Raw genomic sequence first — 24650 nt, 5'->3', positions numbered from 1 at the left:
GGTAAAATTGTCATTGGGCTCTGAAACTTCTCATGTTCCGTGTAAACAGATCAGTACAATCTCATAAAATTTAATTTAAAAAATCAGTTTCTTTTTAGTTATGCAAACACACAAAGAAAATCTTTTTCTTTTCACCAGTTTAGTATTTCTTCAGAAGCTTGTTTGTGTTCAAGATATCCAATGGCCCTTTTAGTAAGACTGTAAATTCTTTGAGGGAAACACTTAGAGCCAGAGTCAAGTCTTAGTTACAGAGGCAGAAACACTGAGCAATCCGTAATTCACAGTTACCTAACTACTGAGGGGGAAACGGACAGCAGCTGCAGCCTCAGGTTTATCCTTTGTTCCACAGCTGGTTATAAAGGCTAAAATAGAAAAACTCTACAGTTTTCTTCTCTCCTGTTCAAAAGATAAAATAAATAATTTTTTAGAAGAGATAAATAAGCTGGTCGTAAGTACCTTAATACCTACTTTTTGCAAAGGTTCATTAATTTTATGTTTCTTACTTCCTGAACAAGCCTAACAAGCTAGACACCACAGGATCTTAATTGCAACTGAACACCTAAGCATGTGCTGAGGCATCACATTATAAAGTGTCCAATGTTCATCACCGGCCACAGCACAGATTTCTTCACTACTGTTCAGTAAATCAAGCCTTGTTTCTTGACTAGTCACCTGAAATTTCCTATCACCTTAAATATACCATATGGGTTGCCTCCCTCTCTCTCTCTTCATGTGACTTAACCCCCTAGTAATCCACTAGGAAAGGAGTTAAGTTGTCAAAACCTCCAGCTAAATCATGAGGATCTTTCAAAAGGATGGACAGCCTTCATCGAGACTCTGGGATTTGTCAACAGATTTTTATTTTTTTTTTTTTTTTTTTTTTTAAGCAGAAAACAACTTTTCCTCAACCAGGATCTAAAATACAAGTTTCTTTTTCACCTGTCATTCTCCAAAATGATCACGGAGGATGACCTGACAGGAATGTACTTCTAGAAGTCTGTAACTGTTTCCCATCTACAGACACTCAGCTAGGGATGAAAAGCACTTCCTCTTCACTAGGAGACTGAAACTTCAGAATTTCAGTAAGGACTTTTTGCTGGATTCTAATCAGAAGTAAAGTACAAGTAGCCAATTTATAAAAGACCATTAGAATCTTAATTTAAACATGACAATTTTAGTCCACCAATATAACCTCTTCTAAAACAGTCATTACCTACCAAACCTTCACTATTTTATGTCAAAAAGGACCATCAACCATAGCTTATCTGGTTATCATTTCTAGACACACAATTTTTAACATTTTGCAGACCTAAGTTCCCTAAACAGCAATCTGGATATGTAGTTTCTAAAAACGTCCTTTCTTACTTTGTAAATTTTTTTTTTTTTTGGGGGGGGGGGGGGGGGGAATGCAAAAGATCCACAAAAAAAGCCCACTAACACACAAAACAAAACAAAAAAACAAACAAACAAACAAACAAAAAAAACCAAATCACTCTCACCATACCACTAGGTCTTTGATAAGATGATGCCAGCTGGTACACACTTGTGGGCAGGAAACGACACACTCACCAAAACAATGTTATGTCAGCTCCCTGCATCTGAACAGCACACAGTACGGCTGTGCGCTGCCAGGTCCTGCCTTCAATGGGGCAAGCTGTTCTAGCAAAGGCCACACTGTCAAATTGTTCATTCTCATTTGAAGTCTTAGAGAAAACTCAGCTCCTTCCTGGAATGGAGCTGTGCCAGGGACATCAGTCTGTTGCTGGTGACACGCTCTACACACAATTTGGTGGCTTCCTGCTCAAAGCGTTACATAATTTGAGCCTCTGGCATATCTTTCTGGAACATTTCACATACTAAACCACAAGATCAGCAGTCTCTTCAGTTACTGGATAACTCTGCACCATTTCTTCACAGATACTGACCTGGATGGCACTGACTACGGGGTATATGGCTGTCTGTTCCCAAGTAAATAAAAATTGGACAGTATGATTCATGGTCACAGAGAAAAGAAGCAGCTAAATACACAGTTAAACACAATTTTTTGTCAGTAACTTCAGAAACAGTAAAAAACCCAAACAACATTTCATCCATTTCTGCCAAAGGAATACCATTATGGAAATCACATTCATAAACCACATGGTGTTATTAAGGACTGCTGCATTTAGCTTCACTGAATTAAGTCAGAAACTTAGCACACAAAGAGAGTATACAACCTACTGCTAGTGCCACATACACTAGTCCTACATCTGACCTCAGCCATGCAGTTCTAAGTCAAGAGAGTTCTCAACTCAGGATCAGGGTGCATATAGCTGAATTGAAAAGTAAAAGTACTTCTTGGTGTTTGCTGAGCAAGATTCGGCACACAGAATTCCTGAAACAGGCAGACTATTTCCACAGAGACTCCAAGTAATTTGGAGCCCAGAAATCACACTTTATGAAAAGCATATCAATCAGTAATAGTTATTTAGTAAGTCCAAAATTATTTGTAAACAATAAAATCTTTCAGACTTCTTCCTACAGTGAACGAATTCTATTTATATGATAAAACCATATAATTTAAGCCAAGTCATGAACAACAGCAGCATTTACACAATATAAAACAGTACCACAAACTCTCACCAGCATTCAAATATAATAGGCCTAAGAAACAAAGTCTCCAATTTGAGTCACAGAAGGTCAGGGTATCTTGGATGTAACAACTATATAATAACCTAAAGTTCCTGCAGGTAGTTATACCTATGTTTCAGGACTGTGATACGTTGGAGTTTTTGGGTTGGGGTTTTTTGTGCGGGCGAGGGACAGGGAGTACTCTATTTTTACAGTCAGCTATAGTAGTTCTCTGGAACATTGTGCTGCAGTTTAAAAGATTTTCAGTCTATGGAAATTACTCACTGCTGATGAAAGCATTAACAATCCAAGTGTTCACTTCTGGCATTACAAAGAATCCAGCTCCATTGTGGGTAAATGCTTTTACACTGCTTGGGCCAATGAAATTAATTATTTTCATTAAAAACTGCACTCCACCTTAAGAGTAAAATTTAGAGGTGTCTCACCATAACCAAAAAAAAACCAGAAATGAAGGGCCAGTCCCAGACTTCAGTGTGCAGCCTTGGCAGGCAGTGCAGGTACTGGGGAACACGCAGCAGGTGAGAAGATGGGAATTGGATGGACACTGCTTTCAGGCCAGCAAGACACCAGCTGCCAGCACTTTAAATCATTAAGATAAAATACAATTATCTAAGGTCTCCAGGGAAAGGCATCATCACAGAAATCCTACTGCAGCTCAGTCATTCTTTCGGGGATGTGCCCTGTGTTCCAGGAACTGGGAGATTGTTTCTTGTCATTCATGTTTTGAAACGTAGGCCAGCATCTCCAACATAGCATGATCTGATGTATGTTTTTATTATCCCAATCCTTCATAACAGCAAAAGAAAGGGATTAAACAGCATTATTTTCCCTCTCGAATATTTACTGAGATAATTACATATCAGTTATAATACAAGGCAGACTGCAAGGTGAAAAATAACACAGAATGGGCATGCCATTTTATCCAAAGCTTTGTCTCATAGCACTTAACTGATCACATCAGGTATGTTCCTCCAGAAGAGTTTAAAGATAGCAAACTCTTCCAAATGTACTAAATAGATGCACTCAGCTTTTTCATGCAGTCCCTTTTTTTGGCAGTCATATTAAGTCATAACACTTTTTAAGTATTTTACAAAATGTTACTTATTACTAAATTCATCTGTGCTTCTAGTGAACACTCCCATCCCTTCTTTCCTTCCTACTGGGCTGTACAGTGAAGATGCAGCAGTATATTTACAACCATTTTTATGCTGGCAGATGTTACACCACAACAAAACTGCTTTGCTGCAAGTTCAAGAAGAAAGTGGTGGGAAGAAGTTTACATAATCAGACACTATCAACAAAAGCAACAGAGGATGGCAAACCACAGGCCATAGACTTTTAATATCTCCTCTTCTTTCTCACCCTGATTTCCAATTTGTTTTAATTCCATAGAAGAATCTGACCAGTAGTCACTCCATAATGCACTGCAAGGCCCAAATGCCAGCAGCTTTTCTTGTCTCAACAAAATGTACAGAGCTGAAATTAAATAACAACTGGCTTGAATTCACTTTTATTTTGCTTCTACCCACCTAGAACACATACCCCATTCAAAGTAAACACGTTTAGTCACTGAATAATATGAAGTATAAAAGAAAAATTTACACTGCAATAAACAGAGATACATTTCAAAACAATTTTGATTACTATCTCTTTAACTGGCTGCAACCACCTAGCTAAAAGTAACATTATTGTGATGGAAACAGCATGGTATTTCAATGCAAGAAAGTAAATATATTCTACCAGATACTAGCACAGGAGTTGAAATCCACCCAAGAAAACCATTTGCATTATCGGTTTGCATTATTCTGCCGTAACGTTTTGACATTGAGTTTAAACATTAAGCTGCAAGTACAATGCCTCTTTTTTAAAACTGATGCAATGTCTTTGGGCAAAATCTGATATGGCTAGCCAGATTTCCTGTCCAGTAGTTTCTCCCAAAGAACAAAAAAATGGGAGACATCAGTTTAATTTTTTATTCGGCCAGTAAACAGATCAAAGCATTACACATCTGCAACAGAGGTTTGCAGAGCCTCATTGTGCAAACATCCCAGGCCCAATGCTACCAGCTTTACTGAAACAAATCTCTTATGATGGTAGCCAGTATTAATCTGTGCTAGGCTGCTGAATTTAAAAACTTACACTTAAAAGGGAAGTCAGTAACTTTGGAGTTCCACTTGACCAAAAATAATTACAACACGCAGCTTGAATTTTTAGACTGATCTTTACCACATCATTGTTTCACGCTTACATTCTGTTGCCTATATACTGAAAATTGTCTTCAGCTCTAGGCTCCTCCTATACTGGCGTTACAAATTCTTTGAGGGAAGGAGCATTTTTAACAATTGTGTACAACATCTAAAAAAGGATTTCAGAACCACTATTAGATCAGAGTGTTGTAAGACTGCAAAGCATCAAATAATTTTCAGCATAGCAAAACATCTTTCTAAATCTATGCTCTGAATATTAGACTGAAATTTCTGCCCAGTCTCTATTTCTTTTCTCATCCAACTATGCAGTCGAGTTTGTTCAGGGTTTGTTCTTTGTTGCCTTTCACAGAACTAACAGAAGGAGGAAACAGAAACAACACAACCCATACAAATTAGTTTTAAAACTGTCAGGGATGTTCAGTGGTAGGCCTGATGCCTGCAGCTACTTCAGTTCATGGAAAAAAAAAAAAAGTCTTTTTTACACATATACATGGTTTTGACTTGAGAGTGTCCCTTTAAGGAAGCTTCGCTGATTCAGACTGTCTCCACACAGTTGCCAAAAAAAAAAAAAGCACTCCCAAGTTATGCTCTGACTTAAAGGTTTATACAGGAAATCCTCAAACCCAGAAGTAATACTAAGAAGTGCATTTACATTTTTGCTGAAAGACTGGTGTCAAAGATTATATTAGAAAAAGACTGCTTGATAAATATCCTATATCAGACTATACTTCTAAAACTGAAAAGAATGGAACTTTGCTACTGCTGGGCTATAAATCAAAACTGGATCTGTTCCTTAACAAAGATATTAAAAACAATGGCCTCTCATACTGCATGACATGTCAGTCTAAGGAGCATGAGCAATGCCTTGCTCCATACATTAAGCTGTACTCCTGGGAGTTTGTCCTGGTACATGCCCCTGATTTGCAAGTCAAGGTCAAGAAGTAATTCACCAGAATCCTTGTTGCTAACACATACACTGCAGGCTTCTGTAAAGCCCTATTATCACGCTAAAAAAAGTCCCAACAACTGAAATAAAAAGATACAAAATTGCCATAATCATTCTGAAAGCTGCTTTATACCTTTAGACAATTCAGCATGTTGAACTGAACAACATGGATGCCGTTTCTTTTTAACTCGTATAAAAGAGTGTGTATATAGTCTAATTTAAAACAGTGTGTTGCAGTGTATTATCTCATCTGAGGTATCAGCAAATGTGCACCAATCAGGTTAAAAAAAATAAAGGCTGCACTGTAATAAACGCCATAAAATAAAGAATGCAAGGATAGTTCCTGCCCCAGAAACCTTGCAATTTAGGACATGAAGAAAGGATCCTTAAGGGATCATACCAAACCTACCTAGCATTCCTGAACTGACATTTACATTGCACTGTACTTTAGTTTATACTTTAAGGGCTAAGCTGGAAGTATGCACATTGTTCTGCCGTGAACTGCTGAAGACTGTTGTGTATCTCATTGTTCACAACTCTATGACCCTTTGTGTCAGGCATTATCACGACATCTAAGATAGGTATTGAAAAAATACCATAATCGGAACACTGGGGGCAGTGGGGTATGTGTTTGTTACTGTGTTTAACCCAAGCCCTGGTTTAGAACAAAGAAGTCTGATTTTAAAACTTCACTACAGCCAGATATACCTATGTCCAAAAAGATACGGGGATCAGGGAAGAGGGCTAGATGGTGTCATTACCAAATCAATATTGGTTAAACAAGGAGCTTCTAGCGGAGATCAGGTGGAAGAGAAAGGTCCATGGAATGTGGAAAGAAGGACAGGCCACTTGGGAAGAGTACAGAAACATGGTGAGAGCATGCAGGGATGCGACGAGGAAGGCCAAGGCTCACCTGGAATTGAAGCTGGCAAGGGATGTCAAAAACAACAAGAAGGGCTTCTTCAACTACATCAGCAGCAAAAGGAAGGCTAGGGACAACGTGGGGCCGCTGCTGAATGAGGCGGGTGTCCTGGTGACGGAGGATGCGGAGAAGGCAGAGCTACTGAATGCCTTCTTTGCTTCAGTCTTCAGTGCTAAGACTGGCCCTCAGGAATCCCAGGCCCCGGAGGTAAGAGAAGAAGCCTACAAAGAGGACGACTTTCCCTTGGTCGAGGAGGACTGTGTGAGGGATCGCTTAAGTGATCTGGATGTCCACAAATCCATGGGCCCCGATGGAATGCACCCACGAGTGCTGAGGGAGCTGGCGGATGTCATTGCTGAGCCACTCTCCATCATCTTTGAGAGGTCCTGGAGGACAGGAGAGGTGCCCGAGGACTGGAGAAAGGCCAATGTCACTCCAATCTTCAAAAAGGGCAAGAAGGAGGACCCAGGGAACTACAGGCTGGTCAGCCTCACCTCCATCCCGGGAAAGGTGATGGAGCAGCTTATCCTGGAGGCCATCATGAAGCAAGTGGAAGAAAAGAAGGTTATCAGGAGTAGTCAGCATGGATTCACCAAGGGGAAATCCTGCCTGACCAATCTGATAGCTTTCTACAATGACATGACTGGCTGGGTAGACGAAGGGAGAGCCGTGGATGTTGTCTACCTTGACTTCAGCAAGGCTTTCGACACAGTCTCCCATGATATCCTCCTAGGGAAGCTGAGGAAGTGTGGGCTGGATGAGTGGTCGGTGAAGTGGATTGAGAACTGGCTGAATGGCAGAACTCAGAGGGTTGTCATCAGCGGCGCTGAGTCTAGTTGGAGGCTGGTGACAAGTGGTGTCCCCCCGGGGTCAGTACTGGGCCCAGTCTTGTTTAGCTTCTTCATCAACGACCTGGATGAAGAGTTAGAATGTACCCTCAGCAAGTTTGCTGACGACACCAAACTGGGAGGTGTGGTAGATACACCAGAAGGCTGTGCTGCCATTCAGCGTGACCTGGATAGGCTGGAAAGCTGGGCAGAGAGGAACCTGATGAGGTTCAACAAGGGCAAGTGCAGGGTCCTGCACCTGGGGAGGAACAACCTCATGCACCAGTACAGGCTTGGGGTGGAGCTGCTGGAGAGCAGCTCTGCGGAGAGGGACCTGGGTGTCCTGGTGGACGACAGGTTAACCATGAGCCAGCAGTGTGCCCTGGCTGCCAAGAAAGCCAATGGAATCCTGGGGTGCATCAAGAAGAGTGTGGCCAGCAGGACGAGGGAGGTTCTCCTTCTCCTCTACACTGCCCTGGTGAGGCCTCATCTGGAGTACTGTGTCCAGTTCTGGGCTCCCCAGTTCAAGAAAGATGAAGAGCTACTGGAGAGAGTCCAGCGGAGGGCTACGAGGATGGTGAGGGGACTGGAGCATCTCCCCTATGAGGAGAGGTTGAGGGAACTGGGCTTGTTCAGCCTGAAGAAGAGAAGGCTGCGAGGGGACCTTATAAATGCCTACAAATATCTGAAGGGTGGGTGTCAGGAGGATGGGGACAAGCTCTTTTCAGTGGTGCCCAGTGGCAGGACAAGGGGCAATGGGCACAAACTGAGACACAGGAAGTTCCGTCTGAACATGAGGAAGAACTTCTTCCCTCTGAGGGTGACGGAGCACTGGAACAGGCTGCCCAGGGAGGTTGTGGAGTCTCCTTCTCTGGAGATATTCAAGACCCACCTGGACAAGGTCCTGTGCAGCCTGCTGTAGGTGACCCTGCTTCGGCAGGGGGGTTGGACTAGATGACCCACAGAGGTCCCTTCCAACCCCTACTATTCTGTGATTCTGTGATATCAAACAGTAAAGAATGAGCTTTCAGGCTGAGCCTCTATCCCTCTTCTATCACAAAAAGTTGCATATTCTAACCCAGTAACACTACCACACTTACTACAGGATCGAATGTGTCCTAACAGCCCCTCTTTGCTCTGCTGAAATTGAGCCAAAAATTAATTTTGAAGAAACTTTATCAGCATCAATGCAGTCATCTACAATTCTAGCATTTCTCTCCATCCTGAAAAAGTGCAGTCTTTGACAGCTGATCTCACAAACTAGGGGGCTGTTTTTTTCTGAAAAAGAGCATTTTTAGCAAGTACATGTCAGCCTAGTGCCACTGTCAGAAATACCTGCACCTTGAGACAACTTTATGGATATACACTTTACTTTGAAAGGAGTAGTTGGAGCCTCCTTGGATGCAGAGCCAATAGGATACTGTCAAATACAGTTCTGAAGCCAAATGGAGTACTTCACCTGCAAAACCTACAGACCGATTTAATCATATCTCAAGCTCTGAAGGGCTGGGTTTGTGCATCTGCAGCGTACTATAGTCAGGTCAGTTTTGTTTCTCATAGATAGCATACCTCCTGCCAAGTAACTACTGACACTATTTAGATTCTCATTACATTTCTTTCACCAGGTCAAATTTCAAGATTAAAAAAGCCCACGAAACAATAAACCAGAAGCTATTCAATTATCTACCAGATAGCTGCATCTCGTCTGCTGCTTTGCTTCTGAGTGTTCTTAGGCAACTGCCAACTTTTTAGAGGCAGTGAGTAGACTGGTACAAAATAATAATAATCAACCACAACAACAGCACCACTCAAAAAATGTCAAAATGCTCACAGACAAGCATCATCCAGGTGACCATAAAGTCTCTTTTTAAAGATTGGAAGCCACAAAGCGAAAAAATAAGTGACTTGCTCTAACTTTTGCAAGGCCAAAACATGGCTCAAAATCAATACTAGTAGTACAAAGTGAGACATGATCCACAGAGCTGCTTACCGTATCAAGCCCAACACAAGAATGAAAGATAAAAGACTGAAATAAACAGTAACATTTATATACCCCTCTTCAAACCACATCTCCAGTGAGGTACTCCGCATACAGTAATTTTTTCTATTATTATTTTCCCTTTTAGAAATGAAAGGAAAAGACCAGTAAGGACACAAACAATTTTGGACTCTGAATCTTGCTTGATAAAACTGCAGATGCATAAATCCAGTTGCAGTAGTTTTACAGTAAGACAGAACAGATAAATTGCAACAACCTTCCAAAAGGCACCTTAGATGAGGTGTAAAGTGATTTTGAGCTGAATACAAGGCTCAAATTGACTTAGGTTACACACCTGTAACACCCACACTTTGTTAACAGACATTGCTGAACACAAAAAGCCAACTTTTGTTAAAATCCTGTTTTTCAGTCATTAAGAGATGTGCTAATTACCAGCTGACCTGAAGACTATTCAGCGAAGCAAAACATGCTCTGCCAAAGCCTTTAAGACAATATTCTTTCGTTTCTAAAACCCCAGACATGATGACAGCATGAAGAGGTGTAAGGAAAAAAGATTCGTCCACTTTCAGTCATCTTTAAATAAGAATTCCTTTACACGATTTAAAATTAACTGAGAAGAATTATCTTTTCTTCAACTTCTGCAAAACGAAAAAAGACAGCCAGAAATTTATTTGTACTTCATGTGTACAGAAGGACCTACTTTTTAACTGAAATGATGAGTTGGCTTCTTAGTAACTGAGGGATTCCATGTAATGGTTTATGAAATTAAGCAATATTACCAGAAAAGCAATTATCATTTAAATTACCAATTACTTTAAGGAAGAGATGTACCTCACGTAACAAATACCATAGGTCTACGATTTTACAACTTTCAGGTATATAGTTTCATAGCTCTTAACAAAACTGACACATTACTCTGATAATTACTATCTCTCATGCTTTGAAGAAATATTTCCACAGATTTTTTAGATGAACTGGGTAAAGCAACACCTTTGCGATCCAAGCTTTGGTTAAAATTTCAAATTATTCATTAAGACCTTCATTTAAATGCTGTTAAAGGCCTGGGTTATTCTTTTAGATATCACCAGCCTTTATTAAAGGAACAGAAAAAATTAAGTAATTCAAAAACTAAAACCACAAAAAAGTTAATGTAATTTTACATGACTGGCAAGTCTCTCATATTTTGTTGTACTAAGATAAAGTTTTGTAAAGAGAACAATTCCATTTAAAAACAAAAAAAGAGAGGATGAAAATTACATTAAAATACACAGAGAACATTCTGACACTAAATTACAGTGGGATGGAGCCAACTTCTTCAAATTGTATAATGTAATGCTTAATACAGCAATGTAATTCTCTCTGCCATTTCTCCCCGTGAATTTCAAAATCTGTTCTCCAGTTTTCAAACACCTTCAAGTAACCATCACATTGCTCAGCACCTGAATAATGGAAAACTACTCACTATCAATCACTTGATGATTCAAAATTACCTGAAGAACTACCTGTATATCTTTCCACATAATTTCAGATCAATTTAATAGATGTTTTTAACATATCAAACATCTGAGAGCCGCGATTATATATTTGTTTTCACAATATTCATCTTCAGTTGTTCTACTGTGGGGAGGGGAGGTGGTTATACTAAACTAAAGTGAGCAGTGTCTTTTGTAGGGTAAATTAGAAATGAAAGCAGGATGAGATCAGTGAAGATTACAGGGAACTGTTTATTTAACTGAGCATAACTAAATCAAAGATATATAAATCAGAGTTGTGTATTTCTTGACAAACAGATTTGGTTTTGAAAATTAAAGTGTCACAAAGATCATTATAAAAAACATCCCCAGCAATAAAGTAACTTTTTTTTTTTCAGAAGTAGCCTACTTCACACCAATTCACAGCTATTCATGTAAGTATTGCTTTCACCTCATGTATTTCAAAATACAAGAAGCATTTACAAAATAAATATATGTGTTTGTACAGCAAAAAATTACTGCAAACATATACTTTTGATTTCCCCATATCTGGAAATGCATTTATGTTATACAAGGCTTTTACTTAACCACAGGAAAGCTGTTTGATTGACACGCAGGGATCAGCACAAAACTTGCATAGTACCATTTATCTACCTTAAAAAAAAACCAAACCCACAAACCAACAAAAAAAACCAAAAAACACTGAATAAGTCAACTGGCTGATTGTCACCATAGCCAAAACCCAACAAGCTTTTCTTTTTCTGAGGCTGCAATTCAGTGAAAGGATCAGCACTGAAAATAAAGATGCAGCAGAGAAATAGTGATGAAGTTTTTATATGCAATCTGGACTAACAAGTAAAGGTCTAAGTGAACTGTGATTGCTCTATCCACACAGGGACCACAACTTTGCCGTACAGACTTCATTAATAAGAATTCTTCTAAATGAACTCACCTAGACTAGTAGAAATGAAGATTTATACCTTCCATACCAACTGAACAGAAACATGCAACAGGAACAACACTCAACATTTCTCCACAGTAATGCTCACACAGCTCTCTAGAGAGATAAAAGCAAAATGCAGAAGACTAATACGGCTGTTTCTTTTTCCTATCCATCTAAGCATCTGTACGTCTTTACTACTAGCTCAATCCAGAAAACTATGTGATCATCAGCTGCCTATCTTTTTCAATGCAAAGGTAATTAACAGCTAAGGTCACAAAACAGACATTTTGGGTACTCTCTCTGTGTGCAATCCATACATCCATTCTCAAGAGTACCAATACAGGTTACCAAGTTCACCAGCTCTACACCAACTTTTTAACTCTCTCTGAGGCAAGCCCAGTTAAGTATCACATGCTTCTTCCCAGGTGTCAGTCTTCAGTAATTCAACAAGGGAAGACATGGCAATCACTCCTTTAAAAGCAGTGCAAAGACTTCCATTACCTGATACAAAGACTAATTTAGCTGTAAGACATTTTCTTGTGTAAAGACACACACACAAAATGGCACACAAACCAGTTTTATATGACTTTTCCTAGTTAGTGTTATGCTCTCATTAGGATATCTCAAGGGAGACCGTTTTATCAATATCTGTTGGCCAGCCAAATAATGTATGCTGATTCCAGTACTTTCTCAGTCTGGGAAGAAAAAAAAAATAAAAAATAAAAAAGCACGCAGGTCCAAACATACATAATACTTTAGGATGCATCCAACTAGACAGGGGTCTGCCTGAGGTTAGCAAAATGATACCTGAATGCAGGGAAGCCGCAACCTGTGCAACTGGAAAACTATGCCTGTTTTGTTCTGACCTGGGCCAAGGTCTTCTCAGAAGTTATTTCTCTTCCCTGCCACCTGCTATAGTCACAGCGCAACAAAAAGCCACTATGTGTTTCAAAGCATCAGCAAAAAGACCAGCCAGATTCTGTCTGATATTGCCAGATTTGAAGGACTGGGGTGGGGAATCACTGTATAAATTCAGTTGCAGCAGAGAGACTACAGAACCAACAGTCCTTCCCCAGGGTGAATGCAGATGTACAGCAGGGGTTACTTCTCCCAGCTTTAGAGCAAGCAAAAGAGCCTGCCCGGGTCTCACAGCTGTTGTGTCTGGAAGAGTAAGGCACCATCCCCCAGCCCCGGACAACGAGCAGCAGCTGAATCTCCTCCACACTCAGACTGCCCTATCTGCGCCCTCAATTCTTCTCCCATGTCACATCCCTCCCCTCCTCTCCCCCCCCCCGCCCCCAGAAACCCCCACCTTCTGCTTCAGCATGGGAATTCACCAATCAAAGCAGATAAGTGCATCATGTGAGGGACGGCAGACACGCTGAAGGGAATTTCCAAGAGCTCCCCGGCACCTGCAGCATACACGGATACAGGAGATTTCCAACGTGAAAATTACAAGCTGAGCAGTGATGCCGAAGTATTCACATTAGCTGCAACTAACAGCTCTTATGCCAGACTGCAGCACCTAATCTGCACACTGCTCTGATATACCTGCAATCACATTCCATCTTCCCTTCTCATTTAATGTATGACAATTATTCTGAAGCATATTTTGCCAGTGAAGCAGTACACAAATAACACCGACTGAAAGACCAGAAAGCAATAATTACTCAGTCTATTCTTTGCTGATGTCAGACACGCAGTACAGCTCTCTGAATCCAGTAGAGAGCCCAATTAATCTGCACCAATCCTCAAGAACTGCATCTGAAGAAAAAAAAAAAGATCAAATCATCTTAACAGCCACTGCCTGCCTTGCAGTCAAGATTTAAGAGCAATACACAGCCCATTTCATCACTGTATGGTGCTACCCAACCTCTCCTTTCAACAAAATTGTGCTTCATTGTCATCTCTGCAAACAAACCTACGGTGAATTCATCAGTCTCTCACCATATCTCTTCCCCTCCTCCTTCAAAAATGCTTTTCCTTCCCTGATCAGGGTCCTTCACAGAAAAGATAATACCAATTCTCTTTCATTTAATAGATCGCGTTAGTCCAGCCAGTGTAACCACTCCATGGGTCTGTTTCATACTTTCCAATGAGGCATTCATCCTCCATTTCCACTCGCCCTCTTCTGATGAGAATTCTGTAAGAATTAAAGTAACATGTCCTTATCACGTCTACGTTACAAAAAAAAGCAACTTGCATGAAGGTATCAATATTAAAAATTGCTGTGTGTTGTTGGGGTTTTTTTTAAAAATTTTTACCCTAATTTGTGTATTTCAAAACAAATAGGCTTTTACTACAGCTATCAACTCCCCTTCTCCCTGTGATTCCTTTTAGCAGCTGCAGCAGCAGTACCAGATGTATAAAGGTAGAAACAGGGGCAAGCATCTTGAATCCAGAACAGAGCCTCGGCCAAGAGGAGAGCAGCGAAGATCTGTACACGCAACAAGTATAGCACATACAGCAACATCAATATGAACATCTCCATAAGCTCAGGAAGGAAAACCAAAAAGCAAATGTAAGAGACATGGAAATCTCAGGCATGGGAAATAAATATGCTCAAGAAGAAAAACGGGAACAGAAAACCCTGTAGGGTTTTGGAACGGCCTGAAAGATCAAAGAGGAAAAATTACCACTTTGTTATGAAAAGTTCTTTCATCCAACCTATCTTGTTCAAAACCACAGCTTACATCTCACAGACCTTCCTTATTACTTGTTATTTTCCACAACATCACACTGTTAAGAGGATCACGGGAACTCTAGATCACTGCAATCCAAGAGACACTTCTTATTAACCTTTCAAGTCCTTACTCTTTTTGCCCCCTTTATTAGTCACTAACTTCCTGACTGATTGCTTCCAGTCCGCAGAAGCGTGTGCACTCAAGTTCAGTATAGAAATTGTTAGAAAAGGAAATCTATCTATAACTTCAAAAATAAATAGCCGGCTCTTTAGTATCTTTTTTCTACCCACTTCCTCCTTACCAAAGTGCACACAAACATTTCGAAAGTTGAATGTATAGTCTCTCTCAGATTACATGTTGCTAGACCAACTGCAGATATAAAATGCTTTTATATAACTATTTGATAGGTAGATGACATCTGTAATTTTTTTACCTCTTCATATTTTCAGATGGTATTACACATAAAAGCAACAGAATGCAAGTACAAAGCCTAGATTAAAACATTTAAAGTAAATGATATATCAGTACAACATCTGAACAGGAACGATGTGGAATATCCAATCTGAACAGTCACTCTTGAACCTGGTATCTATAACATTACACATCTTCTCATGGTCTTCTAAAATTGCCAATTGCAAGACTAGTTCACACAGAAAGTTACAATTTGAGAGCCCCAAAGTCAACAGAACACAGCCAACTTCTTCAGAAATGAGAGAGGAGAGGTGCGTGGTTACTTCACCGATACTAATTTCAAGAACTCCACAAACAGACTTCACAATAGGCCACACTCCAAACAGATTGTCTCACCTCATTTGTCTAAAGCTCCCAGTTACTGTTACTGGTTAAAGGAGTAAGCTCTTACTTTGAGAAAAGACCAAGCAAGTCACCCTTAACTGTCCAAGTGTAGGGCCTCATGGTGATATGATACCAGCTTCCATACAAAATAGAAAGCAACGCCCTAACTTTAGATGTATGACAGCTGCCAACCACCTACTTAACTCAAGTTTTGATCACTTGCTATTATAAAATGGAACACAAGGGACACACCATCAGGAACTAGGAGCACTTACGGGTTACAGAATAGATTTTCCATCAGACAGCATGCAGCAATTACAGAAAGTGAGACTGTGGATTCACTTACTCATTAAATGAGTTGGTCATTAAATGGGAGGACAATGGAGACTGCTCCACACGACATCAATGGTCTTTGTGATCTATGCTGCCTGTCCCATGACCAGCTATCAGCCACCTGTGGGACAGGGTCAAGACTGAGCTCAACGCCTGTAACTGGCAATGGGAAAGAATGAGAAGCCACAGAGAGATCCAAGTAATAGCCCCAGAATAGCCACAGAAACCTAAACCATGAAAAAGCCAAGTGGCCTTATAAGCTAGGGATCTTGTATTTCTCCCTTTTTATGAGCAGATACACTACATTAAGGCAACCTAACCTTTCAGTGACACCTTCACTGCCCCCCAGGAAAAGGTTCCCTCCCACAGAAAGACCTACTGGTGCTTCTCAGAACTCCAAAGGTGAAACAAAACATTACAACCATTCACAAATACCATTCATCCAAGCCTAGCAACAAGGCAAGCAGGACAGCATCACTTTGTAACACTCTGCCTAAGGGCTGGGCTCTTCAGCAGAAAGGAAGAGTTTTGTTTCATTCTTCTCCAAAAATCAAGATTCTTTTGCTGTTGTCCAGGTACAGCTTTAATGAGTTCTTTATTCAGTGGATGATACCTAGAATGACTTGTATAGCCAAACAGACAAAAGAAACCACAGCACTCCACTACCTCATATAAGCTAATGTAGGTCTTCAAAAGGAGGAGATGTAATTATTGATTTTCCTCCAAGATCCCAGCAGTGACAACCTCACAGGGAAAAGATCAACAACTCGTCATCCAGAAGTCTGCTGGAGAAGAATCTCTGAAGCCACAATTGTGCTGCACCATCTATTTCCGCACCTCACGTAAGCTGCTCAGGAGCATCTTGCCCTGAAAACTAGAGTGTCCTGGCATTAGTGCTGTGAGGGCAGCTGCAAAAGGGCTGTCCTGATACTCTTCCCCATGTTGTGGCCCTATTCCAAGCACTCAGATACATCAGCATGTCTCCCTACAACACGGAAGTTACTACTAGGCGCAATTCGTTCATTCATTCCAGAACGGCTGGGAATCTGTCATCTTCTGCAGTTTTACAAGCCTCTTTATCCATGTTTACAAAACTTACAGAAACCACTCCTGTGAGAATATGGGGGAGGCAAACGAGATAGACTTTCACAGCTTAGTGCTCACAGGGTAAGAACATAAGCAAAGCAGGCTGGTTAATGTCAAAGCACAGTATTTTTGGTGTTTGTACCACTGCCATCCCATACATTCAAACCCTCTACAGGTCAGATCTTTGGGAATACGATGTCCAAAAACAACAGGACAAAGTCAAGTCAACACACACTTTTCCTGCAGCAAGAGGACCACAAAGCCTGCTCTCAGAAAGTCCCACCAAATAAATTTTATCTGAGCTTCTGATGCACGCACTTAGGTCATCCTGTTGTGGTGTTACGCATGTATCTATCATAAGATGTCCTAAACAGTATAATCAAAAAAAACTTTTGAAGAGTTAACAGTCTGTGTCATAAACATCTCCACTACATGGAACTTCTGCATACATCCAAGAGTCTTCCCAAAACTGGATATATTACATATCTTGCAAAATTAGTAAATGAACTCAAGCCATCAATTTTGTAATTTTTGAAGTAGCACAATGCACCTATTTATTAGAGAATGGAACTAAGCCCAGGCTACTCATTAGCCGTCCTGCAAATAACGCTTATGCAACCTTTAATAATGATTTCCACTAACAACCAACGAGAGATTTTATGATTTGGAAAAAGTAACTTCTAAACTAATTTACAACAACTCCCCAAATCTACTAGGACAGATGATTAAAACTGCAGAGGAAACCACCCTTCTCCAAAATCAGTGAGGCATCAATTTTCGTAACTAGCCACTTTTAGGTAAGATGCCTCGATGAAGTTTTTGTTCTCGTTTTTAAAATTCTGATAAGTATTCATCTGTCCATTTCTCCCCGTCCCCTGGAAAAAGGATTAAATCATTTTTAAGGAAAGTATTAAAACAGCAGTTTCAGACTTCAGCCTTTGGCAAATTAAATAAGAAGGAACAGCAATTGAGCTGTTAAAACCCCCAAGGAAAGTAAACCACTGAACAACACAAGCAGAACACAAAAAAATGACAAGTTAAAAAATGAAAAAGAAATACAAAATAAGTTATCTCAGTAAGCATGGAAACTACACCCATAGAACTTTTCAACACAGTATTCTGTAAATCTGGTGAAAACAAAGCCATCAGTTCCCACAAAGTTGTACCCAATACTTGACAGACTCACAACATAGCCCCAAGTCCATCATCACAGCCAGATATCATTGGAACAAATGGCCAAAGTCTGCAACAGAAGTCAGCAGCGTGTATCAAGTCCAAACAACTCGCCATTATTTTAGAAAAGGTGAAAGCAGAACACAACTAGCCATTTTAGGTGATATATAACAAAGAGGCATTTTCTCTGCCAGTAAGGGAGATTCATATGAATTCTCTCTCCTCCCCCTTTTGGTCCTTCTCTCTTCCCCCTCAAGGTTCTTTCTTCCCTGCATGTTAAGAAAAAGCGGAGAGTGTAAGTTATGCATAAATTCATGAAAGAAAATACTGTTTTAGAACAAAGCTCCAGTGCGTGGGCGCATGTCTATAAAATAAGAGGCATTGTTACTCTACCAAGTACGTATCCACATCCAGCAATCAAATTGGAATTAAAATTTTATTTTGACAGCTACATGCAGTTGTATTTCCATCAGAGGTTTGACTTTCACACTAATACCTGGTTTTTAGCAATATCATCAAGAGATGAATCAAACTGACATTTGAAGGCAGAGTGGTATTAACAGTTGTGGAAAAGAATTCTCATCCCTGAAATCTGTAATTTATTTTTAATTGCTTTACGTAGTTACCAGTTGCAGAGAGGAATAAATCTGTTCCCAACTCGTACTTTGAAATTGCCTCTGCAAAACACAAAATTGTTCAGCTCTACATAACAGTAGCATTACCTGGTACACAGCAATATTAGGTACCACTGATGCAGAGAAAGCCTGCAAATACTTTCAGAAGTTAAAGAAAATAACCTTAAGTAAGTAATATCATCAGCTTGATAAAACTGCTCAAGTAAACTACAGAATACAACCATCAACACCAACGTGTTATGAAAGAATCTGCTCTATCCTCCTGCGGAATCAGAAATGCGACATTTTCTCTGGGATCCTCATTAACTCCTGTCATTAAACTGACAAATCCATGGTGCAACATCAAGTGAAGTTCGGAAAACATGAACATTATTTACATATTAAGAGAATGCAATGCATGGTTTACTGAAGATTTACACTGTGCAAGACTTTGATTTCGTGTAGCCCCTACCACCCGGCTTCCTTACAGATGCGTCCCCATGGACACTTTAACATTATATAAACTCCCTCAGAGATAAAGATTATTCCATAACTTTCCAAAATCATCTCCCTTTGAGAAAGTATTACCTAATAAACACACATTATACCTCACAAATGCATGAGATTCCAGGGTTTCTACTAGATGCCACTATAACAAGAATATTTGTAATTTATTTTCAGATATTAAAAAAAGAAGACTGAGGCTGGAAAACTGTAACTGCAAAGGATAAACAGGATTAAGTAACAGGTGTCTGACTGCACATAATTCAAAGTCACGCATCAAGCATGGTGCACAGCCTTGAAGGCAAAATGGAAACCTTGTTTTTGTAACTTGATTTGAAAATTACCACTTGGAGATCTAAAAACATCTGTGTAAATTATACACGCACAAAGGCAACACAAGCACTAGTATCCCGAGAGACCTTTCAACGCATCTTAAAGAAGACAAAAAACCTGCAAAGGTGAGCCTTCCTTTCTCCGCAGGGGAAAAAAATTAAAAAAAGAAAGAAACAAAGGACAAAAAAAAAATAAAAAAAAGCCCACACCACAAGAAAGTTATACTTAACTACAGAGAAACATTTGTCACGCCGCCCAGCACTGACAAGATCAAGATACACTCAGAAACTACGGCGAGCTGCACAGCTGGCAGCGAAGATGAGAAGAACAATTCAATCGCCAGTCGCACGCGTGTGTATATAAACATACATGCATGTAAGATCTCAAACGCGTACACACAAACGCGTCCGTGCGCGCCCATCTCCTCCGAGGCAGCGGGCCGGTGCGCCCAGGCCGGGGGCCGGAGCCGGCGGAGCCGCCCGGCGGCTGCCCCGGGCGGAGCGCGGAGCCCACGGTGACGGCCCGGAGCGGAGGGACAGGCAGAGCCGCTACCCGTGAAGGACGCGATGCCGCCGCCAGACCCGGCGGCCCTCAGCGGTCGCCGCGCGCTGCCCCTCACCGCCGCCTTACCTCAGCCGCCGCCGGGGCGGGAGTCCGGGAGCGCGCCGCCGCCGGCCCCGCCGCGCTGCGCAGGGTGCCGGGGCTGCGCCGAGGCGACGACCTCCTCCTTCCTCCTCCTCCTTCTCCGCACACTCTGTGCGTGTGTATGTGTGTGTGCAACCCGCCCGCCTCGCGGCGGCGGCAGCTCCTCCTTCCCCCACTTCCCTTCCCTTCTTCCCTTTCCTCCTCCCCCGCCGCCGCGCCCGCCTCAACCCCCGCAGCGCGGAGAGACGCGGCAGGGAAGAGGGGAAACCCCGCCACCGCCGCGGCCGCCGCCTGGGCTGGCCGGGCCGCGCTGCGCCGCGCCTCGCTCCCCGCCTCCCCCAGCCGCGCAGGGCCGCGGGCAGCGCATGGCAAGTGGGCGGCGGGGCCGCGGGCGCGGAGCTCCGCCTGCGCGGCCCCGGGCGCGGCCGGGCTGGCGGGTACCTGGCTGCTCCGCGACACGGGCACGCGCGTACGTGCACCCGCGTAGCGCGCGGGGGGCTGCGCGGGCGGGGTCCCCGTGGGGATGCCCACGCCGGCGCGCCCGTGTTTACTTCACGTATTCAAAGGGCGGCTGAAGGGGGCGAGGGGGAAACCCCTCCCGCCGGGCCCGCTGTCTGCAACGCGGAAGCACGGCGCTGGAGAGGCAGGGGGGTGTCGCAGAGGCCGCGGGAGGGTTCCCAGACTCCCAGTTTTTGTCTCAGAATTCCCGCTGGGCTCCTGGAGGTTTATTTGAAGCCAGCGGCAGAGGAGGCTGGAGACAAGGGCGAGCACGCTGGGCTCAGCGCAGCGGTGGTCAGGGGCGCGGGACCCCCGCTCCGGCTGCCCTCCGGCCGCAGCCCGTGGCTGGCTGTAGACCGCTGCCCTGGGTTGCCTGCCGGGCACCCTGCGCCTCGTCCCGGCCGACTCTGTTTGCCGGCATCGTGTGCCTGGTCTCAATTTTCCCTCTCTCCTCGCAATTTTGCAAAAACCGTTTTCCTCCCTGTCAAGAAAAAAAACACAAAACGCCCACGAAAGCCAACAAAGTGCTGAGTTTTACAGCCAAAGCAGGTTCCCCATCCCTTTTCTCCTGCAGCCCACCTTCGTGGGCTTCGCTAGTCATCTGTTGAGTTTGGCCACCCGGGGCCTGCAGCCTGGCCACCCCGAAAGGACACGGGCACCGAGCGCTGGTGGCAGCCCTCAGAAATAAGGAGAGGCAGCAAGCTGCAGCTGAAGAAGTTATCTAGGGTGAGCTGAGGAAGCAGTGGAGGAAAATCTAAAATAGGTTTGCTAGACAGTCATGAGAGTGTTGTGTTGCCATGAACTACCTGATCTGGTAATGCAGCAGCCAGAGCTCACGCTGTGTTATCCTATACCATAAACTTGGAACCGGCACCCGGTGCTGTACCAGGATGTGATAAAAATTATTGTGCCTTCGAGAGCTGACACCGTGCTCGTGGAGCTGCCGTGGAGAAGTAAGCAAAGGGGTAACAGAGAACAACAGCAACAATGACGCATGATTTCAGGGACAGCCTGTCAGCACAGCAGACCTACAGACTGAGGGCGGTCTGTAATTGAGGCAAGTGTTACTTCAAGCAGATGTTCATATTTGCTTACGTGTACTCAATTAGAAATCCCTCATGGGCATGGTGGTAGAGGTGGGTCTTTAGAAAAACGTGAAGGGGAGCAAGGCTGCAGCTAAGGCTCAGGGTGGGTGTATCGTGCAAAAGGCGGTGCAGGAAGGAAACAACAAAGGAACCTGCATGAGAAGCACATGAGCTGGATGAAGGCCAGTATCGCTGGCAGGGCTAAAGGGACCGACTTAAGACGCAGGATGTAGGAGCAGCAATTATAGCCATTAAAGATGGAGGGCATCAGCCTGAGTGCGAGATGGACGTGGGGGTAGTGAAGAGGTTTTTGTTTGTAGTTCCAGAAGTGTTTGTTTCTAAATGAATGAAATGGATACATTTGTGGGTACACAAATGAAGTGCTCCATGTCTTTTTCATTGCTTTTTTTTTCTTTTTGCCATTGAGCTGACTGTAAATTAAGTAAATTATTATAAAAGTTGTAATAAAAATATTTTAATTTCAGTGAGGCATAATGGCTTTATCACTAGCAAAGACAATTGGACCCTCCCTAGGAATCCCTGTGTGGTTTGTGTTCAGAACTCTGTAGCTTCCACTGGCTGTAAGGACAGACACTGTTATTCTGGTCCATAACGCTGTCTGGCTTTTCCTATGATTTCTTATCTCCTCCCCCCCTCCCAAATGACTCCTGCATGACAACAGGTCATGGCTGCCTGCCTATATGAGGGGATTTTATTCCAGGGTAAAATTCAGGCCTATTATTTTCATTATTGTGGTTCTTAAAACAGTTTTAATAAAATGTAGGGACTTGAAATTTTTTTATAACTGCATGAAATGCAGTCAAGTAGTGGCATTTCAGAATTTAGTGGAAATATAATTTCCTCAGGAAAAGCATTTATTTGTTCTTTCGCAGTCTTTCCCTTTCTGATGTCAGCTCTCTGACCTGACTTGGTCTTTGAAGGAAGGGCAGTTATCAAAGGAACAGTTGTCAGGACCATGGCTCTGCAAGAAAACTAGAGGTACTGACAATGTCAGTTTTAACAGCAAGTGGACTTCACATTAAAAGATGTTTAAAATCGTAAAAAGTAAGGACATCTGGAGGGTCTGAAACTCCCCACACAGCCGTTAAGTGGCAGGGTCAGGCCCACATATCAAGATTAATCCTCTTGTTACGAGGTTCATTGTGGTACAACCCTGTTTACACATTTGAACTTCTAAACACAGCACAACTGATGTCAATGGTTTCATCTTTGTTTCTGCACTAATTTCCTCCTGACTTCAGCAGTCAGTGTGACTTGGCCAGTTAGGGGTCAGTTAGGCGTGAATCTGAGGACCTCAGATTTTACAACTAGTTCTTGGGTTGACTTGCTGCCTTGGTGTGGACAAGATACAGCTGTACTGCTTCATTTTCCTTCTTGGAAGGCAGTATTTCCCTCATTAAGAGTGGCTTGTCAATAAAGGATAGGTTAGTTATAGCTTTACAAACAGTACATATAAACGTATGCAAATGCTAAGGATTTCACCCTTGTGACTTAGAAAAGACTATAGAAAAGACAAACAATGCCAACAATTCATGTCAATTGAAAACAAAATGCCCCAGGAAACACAGCAGCAAGGTCCTAACCTATGAAGTGATCAGTTGAAACCTGTTGCCTTTAAAATGGTTGTCTCTGTTAGGGGTAGAGCACCACATCACCTGATCTTGTCAGCAAAAAACTACAACTGTCTTCAGAGGAACCTACTCAATCTAGCAGGTTCAGACTCAAAATTATTTTTCCAAAGACACTGAAAGTTTGGTAAAGTCACATGATCTTTTGCTTTTGTTTCTTATCCGACACAAAGGTGCAGGACACTTTACAGTCACAACCTCGCTGTGTCTCAGAATATCCACACAAAGCAGTTTATTCTCAGTGGTTTATTTCCAGGTTGTCGAAGGCAAAATTTTTCTTGGACATCAGCGTGATTGAAAGTATGCAGTAGGTGTAGAAAAATGGTAGATCTTTCAAGTTTGAACATGTAAAATTCAGTGAGAATGTTGAAGCTATAGGTTTACATCATTTGCTCACAGTCAGACAATCTGTGATATAGCCCATGTTCATCTAGCATGTATAGTGCTTCTAGCTGATTTATACCACCTCTTGGTCAGACCATTAATTTCTTTATTTCTAAGCCTGGATGTTCCTAGTAAAAATATGTTGACATGGAATACTAAGAAAAGCTTTGTGTCCATAATTAAGCACTGTTATAAAATATTTGAATAAATGCCCCTTTCGCAGCTTTTATTTTGGTCTTCTTGTACATAGATACCATAGTACTGTGACACAAGTCGTTTCAGAGCTAGCAATACAAGACATTTTTTCTTGGTCACAGTCCTTAACATGTATAAGCTTAAGAGGACACTCTTCATCTTTTTTAGCCCACATCATTGAAAAAGCTTTGTGCACATGGCACAAAAATGGTTTCTTATGACATAGGTGGTTTATCTGCATAGGCTCTTGAGGCAAACTACTCTGCCTGTGCTCAGAGCTTACTGGAAAACTGCATTAGGGTGATGCTCAGTTCCTCACGATATGGCTTTATTAGCCTGGGACTGGGGCTGTACACAGTGGCTACAGTGCATGTAGCTACATGGCTTTGGATCTGCACGCTCCCCAGGGAGGACTTTGCTGCTTCTTCTGCCAAAAGGCTCTACTCAATCTGTTATCATCTGCCACTAATGGTACTGCGGTTGATATTGATGGGTAAAATACTGGTCTCAGTAAAGTCAATAACAAAGCATCCACTTATAGCAGTGATTTTCCAAGTCTTACATTGCAGCCAGATCTGCACGTCTTTAATGCGAAAGGCAATCCAATGGTCGCTCAAGAGGGAAATTGCAGGCTGAAGCAGACATACACTGATTTCTCATCTACTTCCAAAAAAATGGCTGGGGCGAATAATTTTGATTAAAAATACTTTTGTTTTTTTATAACC

General features: G+C 42.2%; 1 protein-coding gene across 8 annotated transcripts in view; it reads right to left on the bottom strand.

Moving 5' to 3' along the window:
* Positions 1-20247, bottom strand: part of PLCB4 (phospholipase C beta 4) — a 223348-nt gene extending 203101 nt beyond the window's left edge. For all 8 annotated transcript variants that reach the window (XM_075413471.1, XM_075413477.1, XM_075413474.1 and 5 more), the window contains exon 1: positions 20100-20247. The gene's annotated coding sequence lies outside the window, so the exon portion shown is untranslated. The remainder of the gene's footprint in view (positions 1-20099) is intronic.
* Positions 20248-24650: the final 4403 nt, after the last annotated feature.

This window comes from Opisthocomus hoazin, chromosome 2, assembly GCF_030867145.1.
Source record: "Opisthocomus hoazin isolate bOpiHoa1 chromosome 2, bOpiHoa1.hap1, whole genome shotgun sequence".
NCBI classification, from domain to species: Eukaryota; Metazoa; Chordata; class Aves; order Opisthocomiformes; family Opisthocomidae; genus Opisthocomus; species Opisthocomus hoazin.
This window is presented reverse-complemented; position numbering and strand designations above follow the sequence as displayed.